This window comes from Convolutriloba macropyga, unplaced genomic scaffold (genome assembly GCF_964194025.1).
Source record: "Convolutriloba macropyga unplaced genomic scaffold, txConMacr16.3 SCAFFOLD_1728, whole genome shotgun sequence".
Lineage (NCBI taxonomy): Eukaryota > Metazoa > Xenacoelomorpha > Acoela > Convolutidae > Convolutriloba > Convolutriloba macropyga.
In genome coordinates this window covers 6,353-23,863 of record NW_027453677.1, presented here as the reverse complement: position 1 = coordinate 23,863, position 17,511 = coordinate 6,353, and the positions used below count along the sequence as shown (strand labels likewise).

Below are 17,511 nucleotides of genomic sequence, written 5' to 3'. Positions count from 1 at the left end.
TTTGTGTGATTATATTACATTCTGTACGAGTATTCATGTCAATTCTGTACGTTTCTCGGCCGGATGTGATCGCGAGGGTGTGATCAAGTTGGGCCGCGGGGCTGGCCGGGGCCCGGGGGGTATGATCGACAGCACAGAGCCGGCCGGAGCCCACCTGCTATACTCGTACAGCGTCAACAATACACTGTAGCCTGGCACCGAAAGCCATCCTCAGCGTTGGATTCCAGCGTGGCTAGGGAGTTGAGCTGGCGACTAGTCGTTCTGCGGGTTGCGATATCGACTTGTTTACGACGCATCGTGCCAGCGCTCACACGTACATGCGCTGTGTTACAACGTTACCACCATCCCCTTGAGAGCCTTCCTCTGCACCCATAGCAGGGGGCGTGGCAACCACATTAAGGGGTTCCAATGCAGCTAGTGTTGTCCCAAGCCGAAGTGTACCAATTGGAGAGCTCTTGTACCAATCAGAGCGCCACAACTGACCTGAGCGTCGTGAGTTTAAGGCAGCCATTGCTGCTGTGAGCCCTGGCACAAACAGGCGCTGCCGAGGAGTATTGTAGCCACATGGCGGTCCGAAACAAAGTGGCTGCTGCCAACATACCCCCACGGTCACCTCAGCTGTCTCGCTCGAAATCTGTGAGGGAGAGCTCTGGCAGTGACATTGGGGGTTGGGGAGGGGATGGAGAGGAGGCGGATGTGCCGACGATTCGGAGTAGCATTGAAAATTTCAATTGGAACGGCATCAGCAGCAGTGAGTTGCCGCCGCCCAATCTCAACATGCCACGGTCAAAATCGCTGGGCACAGAGCTGACACGCAACAAAGAAGCTTCCGTGCCGGAGGGCCCTTCCTCTCGCCCGAGCTCTGCACAGCTCAGGATGGCAGTTGCGCGTGGGATGGCGGCTGTTGCTGATGCCGGACTCGATCGCGGTGAGCCCGCCAACAGGATCCTGCAGGGCATGCAGATTGCCGGGCGCTTGATGGCCGAGCAAGCTCTCTCGGCTCCAGAGGGAGATGAGGCAGAGGCCTCCGACCCCCAGGTGAAAGCTTGTGCTGGCCGACAACGTCCATTTCCCATTGCCCTCTGCTACCGCTTCCCTTGACAGCTTCGGGCTCTCCGGCTGCGTGCGAATGCTGCAGAATGCAAGGTTGTAGCCTTGACTTGCGCACACTTTGCATGCCCTCCCGCGTGCTCAGGTGGAGAGCTACATGCAGTTGATGATGGATGCGGGGCGCAGGATGGCGGAGGCAACGCTGCAGTCTATGGCCACACATCCCCTGGAGAAGCCGCCTGCCGCAGCCGAAGAGTCACAGCCGCAAAGCGCGTCAGAGGGTGACAGCTGGCGGGCTGGTGGTGGCGTGCAGAGCGGCAACACGCTTGCCACTGTGAGCAGTGACTCTTCAGACCAGGGCGAAACGCTTCATGTTGAGGTGAATGACGATGACGAGGATGAAGACATGCAGAGAATTGGGTTTGGCAGCGGCGGCATCCTGCGGCAGACGCCCCCCAGTCCGATGCCCCACAGTCCAGTGCTGCTGTCAGCCTCGAGCCCTGCTTGGCAGGTGCAGGGCATTCACGAAGCATGGACGGACAAGAAGTGCTTCGCCGCCTCGGTGGATGCGGCGGTAGGCTCCTACGAGGCCGCCAGCCAGACCATACTGGACCACTTGCAGTCCAAGCTGGAGGAGGGAGCACAGGCTGCGGTGGCGCCCATCTCAGGCTGGGATACGCCTGACAATTCGTCCCCGGGCTCCACTGCCTTGAGCACCGCATCCCCCGCGGGACCAAAGCTAAAGCCGAAAGCTGACAAGAAGGCCGCGGAGAACGTGAAGTTGGTGTCTACGTATCCCGGGGAGTTTAGGTGCGCCGCGGTGTGCGGCAGCGCTGTGTGGTTGGCTGACCGCAACGGCCGGATTGAGGTGCGAAGTCGAGCATCGCGGATCGTCACCTCCTCTGGGAAAGTCAGGTGAGACTGTCACGCCAATCACGCATCACACAGCTCCAGACTTGCCTCCTCCTGGTGCGCTGTGACTCCCACTCTGCAAAGAAAGAGCTTCTTTCTCCTCAGATGGCTGACTGCAAGGTGCGGGGGGCCTGTGGTGCAGCAAAATGCCGGCGGTGCTGCACTCTATCCCGCCAGAGATGGACAACCTGGTGTGGTGCATGCTACCCGTTGGAACCCATGTCTGGGTTGGGCAGGAGGTGGGCCCGGTTCGCGTGTACAGCATGAAGACGTACGAGAAAGTCAACGTCCTGGCCTGGCACCAGGGAGGGGTTCCCTGCATGGTTTCCACCATGGAACCGCTTTCTGAGCGGCGGGTGTTCACCGGCTCGCTGGACTTCAGGTGCTGACCCTCCCTCCTAGTTTCATCTGCATGCGAGTGTGTTGCCCCTCTGGGTAGGCTACAGTGTGCGGCAGAAGTTGCCTTAGTGGACAGTCCACCAACGCCCCCCCCCCCCCCCCGGTCGTTTTGGGGGGCAGGGTCGCACCAGCAGAGGCGAGAGTGGGTGTCAGGGGCGGCCGGCGCGGGGGGGGGGGGGGGGGATGCCGGCCATATCCTTCCTCCCAAGGGCCACCTCTGACAACAGCTTGGCTCAGGGCTCACCATGTGGCGTGATGTGTTGTGACCGACAACCTGTGGTCGTCCGACTGTGTCCGTTGTGTGCGTGGCTGCAGTATCTGCATGTGGCAAGCAAAGACATTCAAGCGAGTTGCTGTACTGTCCGGCCATACAAACGGCGTGAAATGCCTCCTGGTACGCAGGCAATTACCAACCCGCGTCCACATTGGCATAGTCTTTGCTCGCTTGTTTGACACACTCATCTCAGCCACCGCATCTCAGTCCATCTCTAATTCTGGCGCGCTTTTCAGGTGGTGGGCAGCACAGTTTGGAGTGGCTCAGGTGTGTGCTTCAGTCAGCCGGGTTCCGCCCCTTCGGCTCGTGCGTACTCGGCATGGCCATGATTGCTTCACACCGGCTGTGTAGACAGACCGGGGGCGTAACGATTTCTGTCGCTGTGTGTTGCTTTCAGATGACCAAACCATACGCATTTGGGACATTCTCAGCCTGACGAGTCCGCCAGAGTGCATTGCAGTCCTGGAAGGGCACACGGGTGGTGTGCTCTCAATGGTCGTTGCTGGCCAAGGTGTGCCCGCTGCATGTCATTCTTTCCACCCGAGCAAGCACACAGAAATCTTCCTTCCAACAGCCAGTGATTCTGCCATGCGTACTCGCGTGTTTCACTCGCATGCTGTGACCATCAATGCGCAACCCACCGCTGCACGCCTGCGGTAAAATTACTCGTCTGCCGCCCGTGTGTCACTGTGCCCTCTCCGCCAGGTGTGTGGAGCGGCTCCGAAGATGGCACTATCCGCGAATGGGCAGTAACCGGCAGGCGACAATGCTTGCGGCAGATAACGGAGACAGGTGCACACCGCAGTCTCAGGACGGCCCCGTCAAGAGCTTGCTGTATGCAAGTCCACCAAATGTTTCAGCACGTCAAACCCAACGTTGAATCATAGGTTTTGGTTCCCACACACACAGACACACACGCTCTGATCAGTGGTGAATCTCTCTGTTCCCCAGACCGGATTCTGACACTCGTGCCCATGGGTCTCAACCACGTTTGGGCCTGCGGCCAAGAGTCGTCTGTGACAGTATGGGACACGCACAGCATGACCCCGGTGCACCGCCTCACTGGCCACAGCAGCTGGGTAAACATGCTTGTCAAGGTGACTGCTTGGAAATCCCATCGCTGCATGCAACCCCCACCTCCTGTGTGTGTGTGTGTTTTTTTTGGGGGGGGGGGGGGGCAGTTAGAAGGCTGATGAGCAGAAGTATCCGGCTCTTGCTCCACAGCTGCTCTCAAGCTGCAGCATTCTCACACTGACAATCCCAATGCTTGCTCAGGTGGAGCACACTGAAACTCGACTGCTGTGGTCGGCCAGCATGTCAGACAAGACCCTCAGAGTCTGGCAACACACAAATAAGATTGACAACGATGGTGAGGGCTGCCCTCTCGGCTGCTATTTCATGTGTGGCAGCAGTTGCGGTCTGGCACACTCGGTGACGCAACGGATCGAGTCCTTTGTGGGCTGCGGGACTCTGAAATGCCGGATGTTGTTCACAGTTCCATTGGTTCCATACCGATGTGGAATGCAGCGAACTGTGGTACCACCACCTCGCGTAGCCCACCTGACACCCATATGGATGTTCCCTGCTGTCCGTATCAGATGTCATGAGTCTGAATGAGCTGTCAGCGGCCAACGAGGTGCTGACAGATGCCGCCGCATGCTTGCGCCGGCAACTGGACATTGCCAATCTCCTTCTGGGAGCTGCAAAGGAGGCCGTGCTAGAGGTCAATAACGCTGCCGGTCAGCACTTGGACCAGCTGCATCAGGTCTCGCAGGACCTGGTGGAAGAGTCAAAGACTACAGAGGTACCGGCTTTTTTGGTGCCTAGCTGCCGCCCTAGCTTCGTTCCATGGTTCCCTCGTGAGCTCCTGCTTTCAGATGGTGTGTTGGACGTGCCTTGCCATCTGATTTGGAGTCCCGCACATGTGCACTCATGTGGCAATCGCATCGATCGGTGGTGCAGGACGAGCTGCATGAACTCCGCCAGAAAAACGAAGAGCTGCAGCAGGTTCTACTGCCCATCCTGTAGACTGGAATGTGCATTTCCTTGAATCTCTCGAGCTCAGGTGTTGTGGGCACAGCATTTCGCACTGCCGTGGGACGGAGCATCTCATCATGTCATCGGCTTAAGCTGCTGCTCTGCCATGTTTTGATTCAGTCGAACACGGAGGCTGCTCAACGTGAAGCCTCCCTGAAGGGAGACCTCGATGCTGCCCTGGCGGAGGTCGCACTGGCGAAGAAGTACTACACAGAGGAGCGAGAGATAAATAAAGAGCAGCGCGGCGAGAACGAGGCGCTCCGCGCTCAGGTTGAACGCCTCGAAGAAGCGCTCAAAGCTTCTCACCGACGCGAATCTGCGGCTTGGCAGGGCCTTTCCGAGACGAGGTTGGTTCTGCAGACCAGTGCCATCACTTGGTCGCATTCGCTCTGTTCCGAGCTGTCAGCGGGAAAGAATTTCTCCAGGACTGACTCTGGAGTCGAAATCCTTCTTGCCCCCCCCCCCCCACCACCACCACCAAACAGTTTCAGGAGGGAATCGGATGGGAAGCTAGAGTCTGCTGAAAGGCTGACGCACCTGGGCCGCGAGCTCAAGACTGGAGATGTCAACGCGACCGTGAACGAGACTGAAGATGTAAATGGGACTGTGAATGGGAATCGACACCTGGAAGACGAGAGAGTCTTGGTTCCGGATGAGCTGGATCGTCAAGATAGCGAAGAAAATCTGCAGGAGGGCGATCAGGGGGAGGAGCAAGCTAGGTGAGTGTCAAACCAAGCGATCACACTGCCATATCGCAGGTCATCAGAGACAGATCACAGCAGTTGGTTGCAGTCGCCTAGCGCTTGAATGTCTGCTGCCTCATGCTTCTGTTGGCCTCCCTCGCCTCTCTGCTGTCGTGACGGCATCTTGTGTTGTCCGTTGTGTGCAGCTACGACGATGCCTGGAGCACATCGAGCTCTGCAACGTCTCATAGCAGTTGGATACAGCCAGATACCTGAATTGCCCTGATAAAACGATGGTAAATGTAACATGTACTTTATGTCGATGTGAATGATTCATTGGTGGATGCATTTCTCATAGCAAGGAAAATCTCACGTACATGCCGGAAGCTTGCACGTAGCCGAGGATTATTGTGAGGATAATCCCTGAAGTCAGAGCGCAACAGGATGGCGGGGACAAAGAAAGAGACTGGAGACTCTCTCCCCAGCCCGCAGCTGAGATATAGAGCATCATAGCAGCTGGCAATCATGCGAAGCAGGGGGCACCATTGCCGTCTCACAACCCAGAACACCCCAGCTACCGGAACCCAATCATGGCTCACCCTTTCATTGGCAAACCCTGCTATGATGTATTTCAGTAGAAACTCGCAGATATTCTCGCACGCGAAACTCTTTGACGACAGACGGCACAGAGAAATAAAAGACAGATAGACAGACACAGACACTGACGGACAGAAACAGACATCGAGACAGACAGATAGACGGTCACAGAGAATGATAAACAGACGGACAGGGAGATATGCACAGACACAATGACAGACAGACAGACAGATAGAACGTCAGACAAAAAGACAGACAGACATATGCATAATGCAGACAGAGAGAATTACCCACAGGCAGTCGCTCAGAACAACGGACAGATCGCCAGACTGAAAGACAGACAGATACTAACACACACGGACAGACGGATAGATACAGCAGAGTGTGAGACTAAGAGACTGACAGCAGAGAGAGAGAGAGAGAGAGAGAGAGAGACACGCAACGACAACGACAGCCATGTAGATAGACAATGACAGTGAGTGACCGGCAGATAGACTGACTGACAGACAGAAAGATCGGCAGAGATGACAGAGGTGACACAGACATATTGAGCGACAGAGACACAGACTGGTCACGGAGACATAGAGAGACAGACAGACAGACAGAACGACAGACAGATTGCCAGACAAGCAAACAGACAGCCAGAGGTCTGGCCTTCATGCGGTGCATGTTCGATGCCTGGGGTGGCCGAGGGGGATCGGAGGGGTGTGTTTGGCATAGTAGGCCCAATAGGTATCTAGAGAGCACTCAGAAGTCTGCTTCTGCACTTGTAGACAGGCGATAGCATGCCGAATGGCACTTTTCGGAAATGAAAATGGGGTTTTTCGGAAATAAACGCCCCCCTGATCGAAATTCAAACGGTTGGAATCGTCATGGGGGTTTTCGGAAATAAGGATTACCGAGGATTATCGTGTGGTGTTTTTCTAGAAACTCTTTTGAATTTGGCCTCAAATGGTGTTTTCTCAGAAAACCCCTTCTGAATATTTCTGACCGCGATTTTTTTTTCTAGCGGTACCAGTAGGTACTCATAGTATACGGGGGCCTACGGCCTGCCTACCTACGCACCGTACTTGGCATGCGGACATACACACACATACACTGCACCCACGCAGATTCGACGACCCAACACCCTCGGAGTAGGGGGATAAAAAAAAGTCCTATGCCCAATATCACTTCATTTCTGAAGAAACCCCAATTTTGTGTTCTTTGGGTCCTTGAGATTCAAAATTAAAATCAGTTTGAATTTTCGTGTTTGAAGGGTATTTCTCAAGAAACACCGTTTTCGTATGAAAAACATGTGCTTTCCGAGAAACACATTTCCGAAAAAACCGTTTTGTATTTCCCAAGAAACCATTTCCGAAAATATACGAAACCATTTCCGAATTAAACAACAAGGTCGATAGCATTGCCGTCCTTTGTGTGCCTCTGGCGGTTCCCAGGCATTGTATAGAGAGAGAGAGAGAGAGAGAGAGAGAGAAAACTTACACCAGGCACTGTACTACTACTGGAAAATTCACAATATTCCCACGAGGGTAGGTCAGGTTGTAGGTAAAATGTAGGGGTTTTCCAAGTTGTGAGGTGGCACAGGTGCCACCACGACAGCGAGAGGGCCGATGATGTACAGGAGCTGGCAGCTGGACTCTGGAGGCTGGTTGGAGAGCCTTCAGTTTCTGTCTGTGCTCTCTTTTCTTTTCCCGAGCTGTGCTCCGTCTGAGAGCTGAGCTAAATCACCTGACACGGCAAGCAATGAGGCGCCCATCCTGGCCGGAACACAAGACCAGCTGGCTGAGCCTGATGGTGGCAGAGCAGGTGCAGCGAATACAGAGCACAACCACTCTATGTTGCGTTCTGATGAATGCGCAATACTCGCATTATGATCCTTAGAATACTACTACACAGATACCTATATTGCGCACAAAGCGCAATTAGCTGCAAGGACTATGGCATGAGATTATCGTGGCTTGCGCATTATGCGCATGTACAGGCAGAACAGTATACGTAATATACCCATGTTGGGCAAAACTCGGTGAAAGTGATTGTACATCGCTGGGCATAGAATGGGTGATTTGCGCAAATAGGTCATTTTAGTGTTTTCCAGTACATATACACCGGGGTGTATGTCTGTGTAATTCGGCCCCTGATACAAATCGAACAAAGGCCGTGCAAATATACTCGGTACCCTACTCGTACTCCTGTTGTGCACCTGTACCTACCGGCTACCGGCCTACCGTACTGTACCACCGTTACCAGTACTACGTACCGGTGATGATGTTACTTTCCATACCTACAGTCTCTCTCTCTCTCTCTCTCTCTCTCTACCTACAGTACTACTATTATACCCTTGCCGGTTTCGAAATTTGAAATTTGCTACTTTGACCGGAAGCCCATATACCTTGCGAGTGTACTCCTACTATACTTAGGACTTGGGTGCCTAAGGCCTAAATCCCCTCAACTCGACAGCTATCCCCCGCGCCGTACAACAGAAGGATAGCTCTATATGCGCAATTGTGGTCAATCGTGGGCATTTTGTGCACGTTGAATAATAATTGTCTTCTTGTGAGCCTGGTCGGTGACGGAGCTCGCGCACAATATCATACCGACGTCGACCATTGCGATGGCCCACGATTTGTATCAGATGGGGGATCTCGACTTCATCGAGAGTGATCGCGATGTCAACCGATCACAGGTCGGCCGGCCTCCCCACGGAGTACTGCATCAACAGCTATCTCGGAACGGATGTGCCCCGCAACCCTTACCTTCAGGTGTGCGAAGGGCCCCGGGGACGCTTCAGCAACCACTGGCTGGCGAGTGTCAGAATAATTCAGGCACGGGATTGGTTTCAGCGTCAGTCGAACTCACGCCTTCTCAGAGGCGTCCCCCGCTTGCAGCAGCCAACCTGAACCAGACGGTTAACACTCAACTCGGGTTCGTCAACCCCCGGACAATGTCTGTGAACAGTGGGCCTCCCTTGCCGCAACGACCGCATCTCTCCGACAGTTGCGGCACTCAAGCAGGGAGTGCTCCTGTTGCTCCTTCTTCGAACGGAAGTCAGCGGCAAGGGCGCTTAAGTTCGAGTGGCAGCAAGCGTCGCAGGCGACGCAACACAGATGGCGATGATTCTGAAAACTGTGACGGTGCAGGTGGGCATGGCCGCGAATGCACCTACCCGCTACGTACAAGTTCCCACAGTTGCCCTGCGAGTTCCCGACTGCATACTGACCACTCGTCCTTGTGCGTACCCCGGTGAAGCTTCCCCTTCCCAGGATTGCAAGAAGAGGAAAGTAAAGGTGCCACAAACGGAAAAGAATGCGATATTGGCATTGATTCAGAAGGAGGAGTCAGACCAGCCGAGCGTGCTGGCCGCGGAGCTACGTACAGTTTACAACTGGTTGCGGAACGCCGCCAGTCAACCGTGTTGCAACACTGGCCCAGTCAAGCAAGCGGCCAACCACTTCCTACAGGACGTTCAGTCGATCCTCGATCTCGGATCGGGGCGTGGCAAGAAGCAGGGCCTGATTTGTGAGCAGGCTGTGCTCTCTGGTCAGTCGTACTACACTCATGTTAAGTGGCGTTACGACATCGTGGGCGGCTACTTCAACATACCACACAGTTCCTTCGCGGCCGGGACTTGCCCGCCAGAGCTCCTGGAGATGGCCGTGGGCCTTGGGCTCGTGTCCATGGGTTCTGACGGCGTTTACTCACCCTCGCCTGGCGATCTGAAGATCCCTGTTACCCCTGAAGCTCTGGCTGCCTTGGACGGTGGCAGCCGAGGAGGTAGTTCGCTGGCGCACTCTACCGTGGACCGTCAGAAACCGTTCAGTCCGTTGGCGGTGGCGACCAGGCACAGTACCGACGACGGGGTTGAGTTTCTACGGGTACTTGTTCACCCGATTCCACCGACAGATATCTGCACTGCTGAGTGGGCACCTGGCTGGAGCGAGATAAAAATCGAGTTGTCGTGGCGATCGGCTGACAGGGCATTTTGCCCAGGAGTTACTTTTTCGGCAGCGGTGGAGCAGGGCCTGGCCGACTTCAGCATCCCCGCGACCTCTGCCGCACCTGTGGTAACTCAGATCGCGGTGACACTCACACCGGACATCTTCGACCCTACGAAGGAGCAGTTGATTCTGGCACCCCCTGCTGCCAGCAAAACGTGTGAGGAGGGAATGCACGTCAGCTGCCTATTACACCCAGGGCTGTACCAGCCAGTGTCAGGCTGTAGTAGGCAATAGCTTTGCCCTCTGTGGGTTGCCATGTCTGCCGCCGGGCTCATGGTGCATGTAATTCATTTTATTCCTGATCATCGCGTGCACTGCACATCAAAAACACCTCAACTATATCACGCGGCCAAGTCTTTGGCTGGTTGGTGAACCGCGCGCGGGTTCGCACTGCGAGCGGTGAATTAACCCAACAAGGGACCACGACGAGGGTCGCGCAACCCAACGAAGCAAGCGGAAACTAGGATGACAGCTCTACAGTAGATGACAATGCATGGTTGTTAGAAAATGTGCATGATCTAGCCAGTTCGTGAACGGCGTATGGTGAAAAAGTGCCCGCCCAAGCCACAGCGAGGGTTGTGCAACCCAGCGAGACACCTCAGACTTAGGTTGATAGCTGAATTTTTAATAGATTACAATCAAGTGTTGCTGAAGAATCTGCAGTACATAGTCTCATGCACCCATCAAACCCCTACGGGAGGTTTTCGCAGGCGGGTGTGCCTGGTGGGCTCCACTCCCTACCCGCTTGCGTTGATGAGACCGGAGCCTTTTTGGAACAACTGTGACCAACACCTTATTACTAACAACACCCTGCACGGTCACCTGCAGCTCAGCTATGCCTTCTAGGCCAAGCGAAGGTGGCGGCTCCAGGTATATACCCTCGTAGCCATGCTTTCTTGGCACATCTAGGAAGGAGAAGGTCTTGGACCTGTCTTCCACAATGGTGAGCTTGGCGTTGGTCTTGGCAGTCGGGCAGAAGTAGGAGCCAGATACGTAGACTCTGAACCCTGCCTTGAAGGGCGGCGGTGTCTCCGGGGCATGTGGTGCCACAGTCGTGTTGTCCACTTTGTAAATTCTTGGCCCTGCAGCAGAATGCCACAATCAACAGTGCTGACAGAAGAGGGCATACAACAATGTGTGTAACAAGGCAGGCAAGCTTTACCTTTGTAGGATAACAGCACCCGGGTACTGAAGGTGCTCTCCTGCTCACCTACGCTGAAGGTAAAGGGCAGGTTCCGTCCCACCCCTGGACCACAAAGCCGCACTGTCAGTAAAGTCTGCAGGTACTGCATGTGCGTTGCTCGTGATACACATTAGAAAGCACTTACCAGGAGGGACAGTGACAATCATCTCGATATGGGGAGCAGACACATCAAAATCTTGACTTGGCACCCTGTTCTCTCCAAACGCCACAGCTCGCCTTCCATGTGTAGGATCCCCGAAGTTCACACCTTTTACTCGAACAGATATCCTGCCTTGGGGGGAACACTTCAAATGCAAAAAACTTCCCTTTCTATCCACATCTTCCTTTATCTCAGCTGATCGGTTAGTGTTAGAAACCAACTCAATGCTCATGACATGGGGGGGTGGGTAAATCAAAGAAGCCCAGTTGGAATGCACACCATCACTACGCACGACCTGGCACTGCCCCTTATCACCAACACCAGGTGGCATTAATACCTCCAAGTCAGTGGTAGTGCTTGACAGTACCTGCACCGGCTGCGGGTCCCCGTGCTGAGATGCTGCTGTGACTGTCGGGGCAACCAGGCCAAAGTTCCTACCAAGTATTCGAACAGGGCCACCCATGGTTGATGCTGGTGCAGTCACGCTGGTGATGACAGGCCCTGCAACACATAAAAAAAAGTGTAAAAGTAAAACAGATGCTCGTCGAACATACAACAGGGGATAGGAACAGATGTAGTGTAAAGCACTCACCTTTCATACAGAATGCTCTTCTCAACAGCAAGCGTCCAGTCGGATAGCTGAGATGGAGTGCAGTGGAGGAGACTGCCGCTGTGGCAGCACTCCTTCCCGACAGTCTTTGCACAAAAACTTGGTTGAATGAAGGGACAGAGTACAAAAACTGAGGCTGCACTACTAAGTCAGCGACAACTGTGTCAAAAGCAACTTCAGGTATTCTAACACAGACGGCCGTAGCAGAAAACTCCAAAACAGTGCATTCACATGTTACGGTGACCTCCTTCCCACTCGCATGAGTGTGAAATCTGAATGCAACAAAGGGGGGGGGATCCTGATCTGCACAGAAGCCTGTTCCCTCCAATATCAACTTCCCGCCTGGCTCCCCACCAACCATCTCTGGATCACGTTCGTGTTCTGTGCTCAAAAACTGAACACATGGTGGTGTGGGCCTAGATCTAGGAATAGACTCCAACAGATGCCAATACCTCCACCTAGTCCTAAACCTGGCATCTACAAACGGCATATTTACCAAGTGCCTGTACAGCCGTAGAGGAAACATGCTGCCCATCCACTGCAAGGTAGAGGGTTTGCAGAGCTCATACTTACCTTTTTCCTTGTCAAATGTATTGAAGCGGACAAGAGGGAAGTGCTGCCTCAGGTGCCTACATACAGACAGTGGACAGTCAGTCAATTGAGGAACAGTATGCCATATGGTAATTAACGAGTTATTATGGGGCAGCTACAGAAATGCAATGAATGACAGCCTTACATGGGGTGGGGGATCTTGTAGTTGTCCTCTGCCGGCTCCACGAGGGGAGAAGTGGGAACAGGTTCAGCAGGTTTGCACCAGCGAACCATCTCCCAGTCAGAGTCAGAGCACTCTGAAGAAACAAACAGAAATACTGGTCCACGCTCACAAATGCAAGAGTCCCGGTCAGACTGAGCCAAGTCAGACCGCAACTCCTGTGTGGCTGCTCGTGAAGGGCGAACAGATGGCAGACAACCATTGCACTTGCAGGAATACGGGTAGGGGGGGTTGGGTAAAACTGTTTCATCATCGTCAGCCCTACCAAATCTAATGAAGTGCTTGGCTTGCACAACTGCAGCTACATATGCCTGCCTACCACCCCAACCTGGCAAATGGCCAGCAGATTGTGGGGTAGCATCCACTGTCCACCACTTAGTTCTCAATCTGGCCAGCTCAGCATCAAAGCTTTCAAACACAAATATGTTGTCTGAGTGATAGGGGAGGCTGGACAGCAGGGACAAGTGTGATTTCCAGCTATAGGACACATCAATGTGTTGCTCAGTTATGCAAGTATATATAGCACAGCTTGACAATACGGTTGGTTTGAAAAGGGAGGGAGATTCTTTCTTGCCAGGTGTGTTACTGCCGTACGAGCCCATCATTAGCATATCCAAAACTCTACCAGAAACATGACACGCTTGCCAAGATTCTGCGTGAAAGTCCCTCCCACTCCTGTGTCTCCAGAATTTTCTTAACCCAACTATAGAGTATTCTCCGTTCTCCTCAGAAAGAGTACTAGGTGGGATACGCAGAGAGTGAATAAGCTTTGGGCCACATGACAACATACTGTGAATGTGTAGGTTCCCTGTAGTGGTGGCACTGCCAAGGGTGGCAATGGTTCGACCTCTAAAATCAAGAATACACTGCCAAAGCCTCAACAGAGCCCAATGAACCCCTGAATACAAGAAGTAAGCCAGGCAGAACGAGTCTGGAACATCTACCACGGGGGCATATAAAATGCAAGACAACAGTTCAGCAAAACGTAAAAGTTGCAAACCCCTATGCCCTGCCTTGTCTGCTAGTTTCTCCTGTGCATGATTGATGAAGATTCTAATCTTCGTGCAATTCATGAAGGTGGAGTGGGCTGCTGCAGAGTCAGACTCAGCAGCCAGGTCTGTACCTGATCTGACGAGAGCCTCCTGCACCTCTATCAGCTCAGCGCGGCACTGTCGGGCAGAGGCATCTTCTCTGTGCAGATCCTGAGAAACAACAAGCTGCAAGCAGATCTTGCCATTTCGAGCAACAGCATGCATAAAAGGGACAGCCAAAGTAGGGACTCCAGATGGGCCAGATGGGAAATCACGTAATGTTCTGAAACACAAAGGCTCTCGTACCACGTGGTGGAACTTAGCCTTGCAAGCAGCCCTAATCCTGTCAAGCATTGCAAGTGAAAATAAAGGGGCTCTGCTGCCACGATCTAACCAAGGGGCCCTTTCCATACCTTCCTGCACGTGCTTCTCCAAAATTGCAGGCGTAGCCTTCAATTCAACAGTGTCTGCAACAGCAGTCTGCAAAACTGACAGCCAATGTCCTGCCTGGATAGCCCAGGGGGAAGAAGGGTGAAGAAGATCATCTGCCCTACGTAACAAAGTGCTGAGTTGCCCCACCCTAAGCCCTGTATCTCCACATCCTTTCACCATCTTGAACAGGGCCTGATCAAACATGCAAGCAACTGAAGCCTTGCAGATGGAGGTCGTGCAGCCAATAAAATCTTTATGGATGTCACAGACAGTTTTCAGAGTCACTGTGGCATTGAGGTGCATGCAACTGAGCCACTGAGACCTTGGCAAATCACACAGCCAACAACAGTTATCTCGCCCTGCCATCAGACACAAGTCCTTACCATCCCCAGTGATGACATAGGCAGTACCTTGGTTGAACTCCAGTGAAACCTCCACAGGAGGGAGGCCGTGGCGATCAACCGCAGTGCATAGCTGCCCTGCCCTGTAAAGGCAATCGATACCATGTGTAGCAAAATCACACAAAGCAAGTTCACTGTGAGGTGTAAGATAGGTCTTCTCTTCTTCAGACATATTCAGAAGGACATTGTCCAGGGCTGAAGTTCTATGCATCTTGGCATAAAACAGAGCAGCTGATTCTGACGCCTTCACATCAAAGTGCCGTTCTAGCGTCGAATGCCTACAATGCAATGAATAACATATGACACGGTCAGCACATATATAGTTAACGTATCAAAAGTCAAAGTGCAAGTTTTCATACAAACGGGTGGCATGGGGGAGGGGGGCTACTACCCTCTGTCTGAGAAGGCTTTCGACACCACTCGTAGACGTCCAGCGGTGACTTCGTGGTCCAGCACCGTTGCAGCGTCAGTCCAACGTATGACTGCCTGAGCTGGAAATGAGGTTCCAGGCTGTGTGTCGGTGAACAGGCCCTTGGCAGCAGCTTTTCGCAGCATCAGTTCGACCACTTCTGGGGCATGGTAGACTATCCCACCTGCAAGCACGACAGAGCAGTTAGTTGCCAGCCCGCAACTAGCTCAGCTCAAGCGCCGGCCAATGAGACCTGCCAATGGCCATTGACTCACCTCCCCCTTCAACTCCCAGAGCTGTGACCCTCACTTCGTGTGTCAGGCCAGATTCATCAACCAGAGACAAGGTAGTCACGTTCTGCATCTTTTTCACGTGTTCGTCCATGGAGAACTCCACTATCAACGAGTTATGCACGTTGTATCCAGCATCCACCGGCCGGGGCTGCTTGTCGATGCTGTCAGGCAGAACCCTGATCTCCTGATCGCCGGTGCTATCAACACCCAACCAGCCACAGAGAAGCTGTCGAACTGACGCGATGGTACTGGAAACAGGGACTCGGGCGAGGCGGAAACTGTGTGTCTTGTCGACGACGAGCGAATCCCCGGGTCTCCAGCCCGCAGGTTGACCACACGCATACTTCCCGGGATTGGTGTACCGGACGTGGAACAACCTCATGTCGGAGAGGGCTGCCTCGGCAGCCTGTACCGCGTTGGACGTGGGTATACTGGGCGGCCGCATGTTGTATGGCATTCGGTGCGTCCTACGACGCCCTAGACAGGCCGACGACACCTGAAACTCGGCCGCGCCGAGGAGCTCGGGCATTTCAGGGTGTGAGGGACCGCAAGCCCTTTCGGAGTGCGACACCAATTGCAGCGCTCCATCTATCAAATCGAACGTCAGGAAGAGCCTGGATCCGTCCCCGTGTTGCAGCTTTGAGAGAAAAGCGCTGGCGTTTCCAGCATCGGCGAACTGGAGCAGGAGCGTATGCGCCCGGCGAGTATTGATCACCCCGAACCGATCCAGGAAGATGCCAGTTGGGGGTGAGACACCGACAGACACGCTGAAATGGGCCAAGACCTGGCTCCAGTCGGAAAGAAACCCAACTTTGAAGTCTTCCGATGCGTGACGAAGCCGAACTTTCGAAGCCAATAGCAATCGAACCATTAGATTAGGATCGGAAGCAGGTGTCAGGAAGTCTCGGTCATCACCGGCCAGTTTATTAACGAGAGGCTTCAAGTCGGCAACGTTCTTCAGCGAAAATCGAACCACGCAGCTTTGATCGAGAACGGCCTGACAAACGATGCAGAAGGCGGAGATGCAATGTAAATATATACTTATGTATCCAGTTGATCAATGTAACGTATGACGTATCGGGATTCGGTCCGGATGCAAGGGCCGCAGTGGTGTGTGTGTGTGTGTTATGGGGGGGGGGGGGGGGGGGGTTGATCTCACCTTGTTGCCATCAACGGACGAAACTGTTACCGGGATTTTGGGCTCGTAGGATATCAGATGTCTCAGAATCTCAAACCCGTTCATTGAACCGCACGCCCCATACGCCAGTGCACCTGCAAAAAGATGCACGTTGTTAATTAACGTGGGTTCTGAGCGCCGAACATGCAAGCATAATTGCAGGTGTGCGTGGGGCACGGTACAGGATAATGCGGTACGTGGGGCACGGTACAGGATCGGTACCTCCAGCCCACTGGAAGAGCTTCTCAAGGTTGTGTTTGAACAACAGCCCGCCGGCTTTCACCCCAGAACGGTGTGCCTGCCGAGCAATGTTTTCGGCCACCATGTCCAAATCCAGTGCTTGATCATCGTCGCCGGATTCCCCATCTGAGCCGCTACTCTGGCTTGTCTCCTCGTAGCTCTGCTGCTCCCGGCCCCCGGGAGTGGAGTCGGCATCAGGAACGGACGAGTCAAGCTGCCTGAGTAACGAACTCAGCATCTCTTCCTGCGGCTCGACAGAAAACTCGGTGGAATCGATCGGAATTGTGACTAGGGGCTTACTACTCATCACGCGGGCTAGATGGTTTGGTGTCCATGACGACAACTCGGCAAGGAACGGATCATCATGCTGCAGGCACTGCCGAGCATCCAGCTGAAATAATGAGAATAGGATCTCTTCTCGGCGAGGGTACTGCTGTGGCTCACAGGGACTACCCCAACCCACATGGTACACCCAAAACGTCGGAAACGGAACACCGGCAGGTTTGCGATTCACTTCGACTCTAAAAATTTCGGGTGCGCGATCTGGCAAACTGCCAATTTTGTGTAAAAACCACCTCATCATCGTATCAGTCCGTTGAGTGGCGGGTGGGTGGTGATGTTTCGATCGATCTCCGTCGCTGCACGGACCTGACGAGAAGACAAGCAGATCGTAGCTTTCTGTCAATGTATCGACGCTGACGACGCATCAGCCCGAGTACAGCGTGTACGAGTACATACGTAGGTAGGTACCCTACCGGGTACCTACGAGTGTGTGCAGTTGTCCTATGGTCCTAAGGGCACGGTCTTATCGATGCCCCACGCGTTAACGGGTCCGGTCCCCCCCACGATCCAG

The 17,511-nt window shown here is 53.8% G+C and overlaps 1 long non-coding RNA gene across 1 annotated transcript; it reads right to left on the bottom strand.

Moving 5' to 3' along the window:
- Nucleotides 1–3,971: 3,971 nt before the first annotated feature.
- On the bottom strand, nt 3,972–6,627 carry LOC142358468 (uncharacterized). Its single transcript, XR_012761823.1, has 2 exons — nt 5,210–6,627; nt 3,972–5,026 (listed from the first exon to the last, which is right to left on the bottom strand). It is a non-coding gene; the product is annotated as an uncharacterized LOC142358468 (long non-coding RNA).
- Between the last annotated feature and the right edge of the window lie 10,884 nt (nt 6,628–17,511).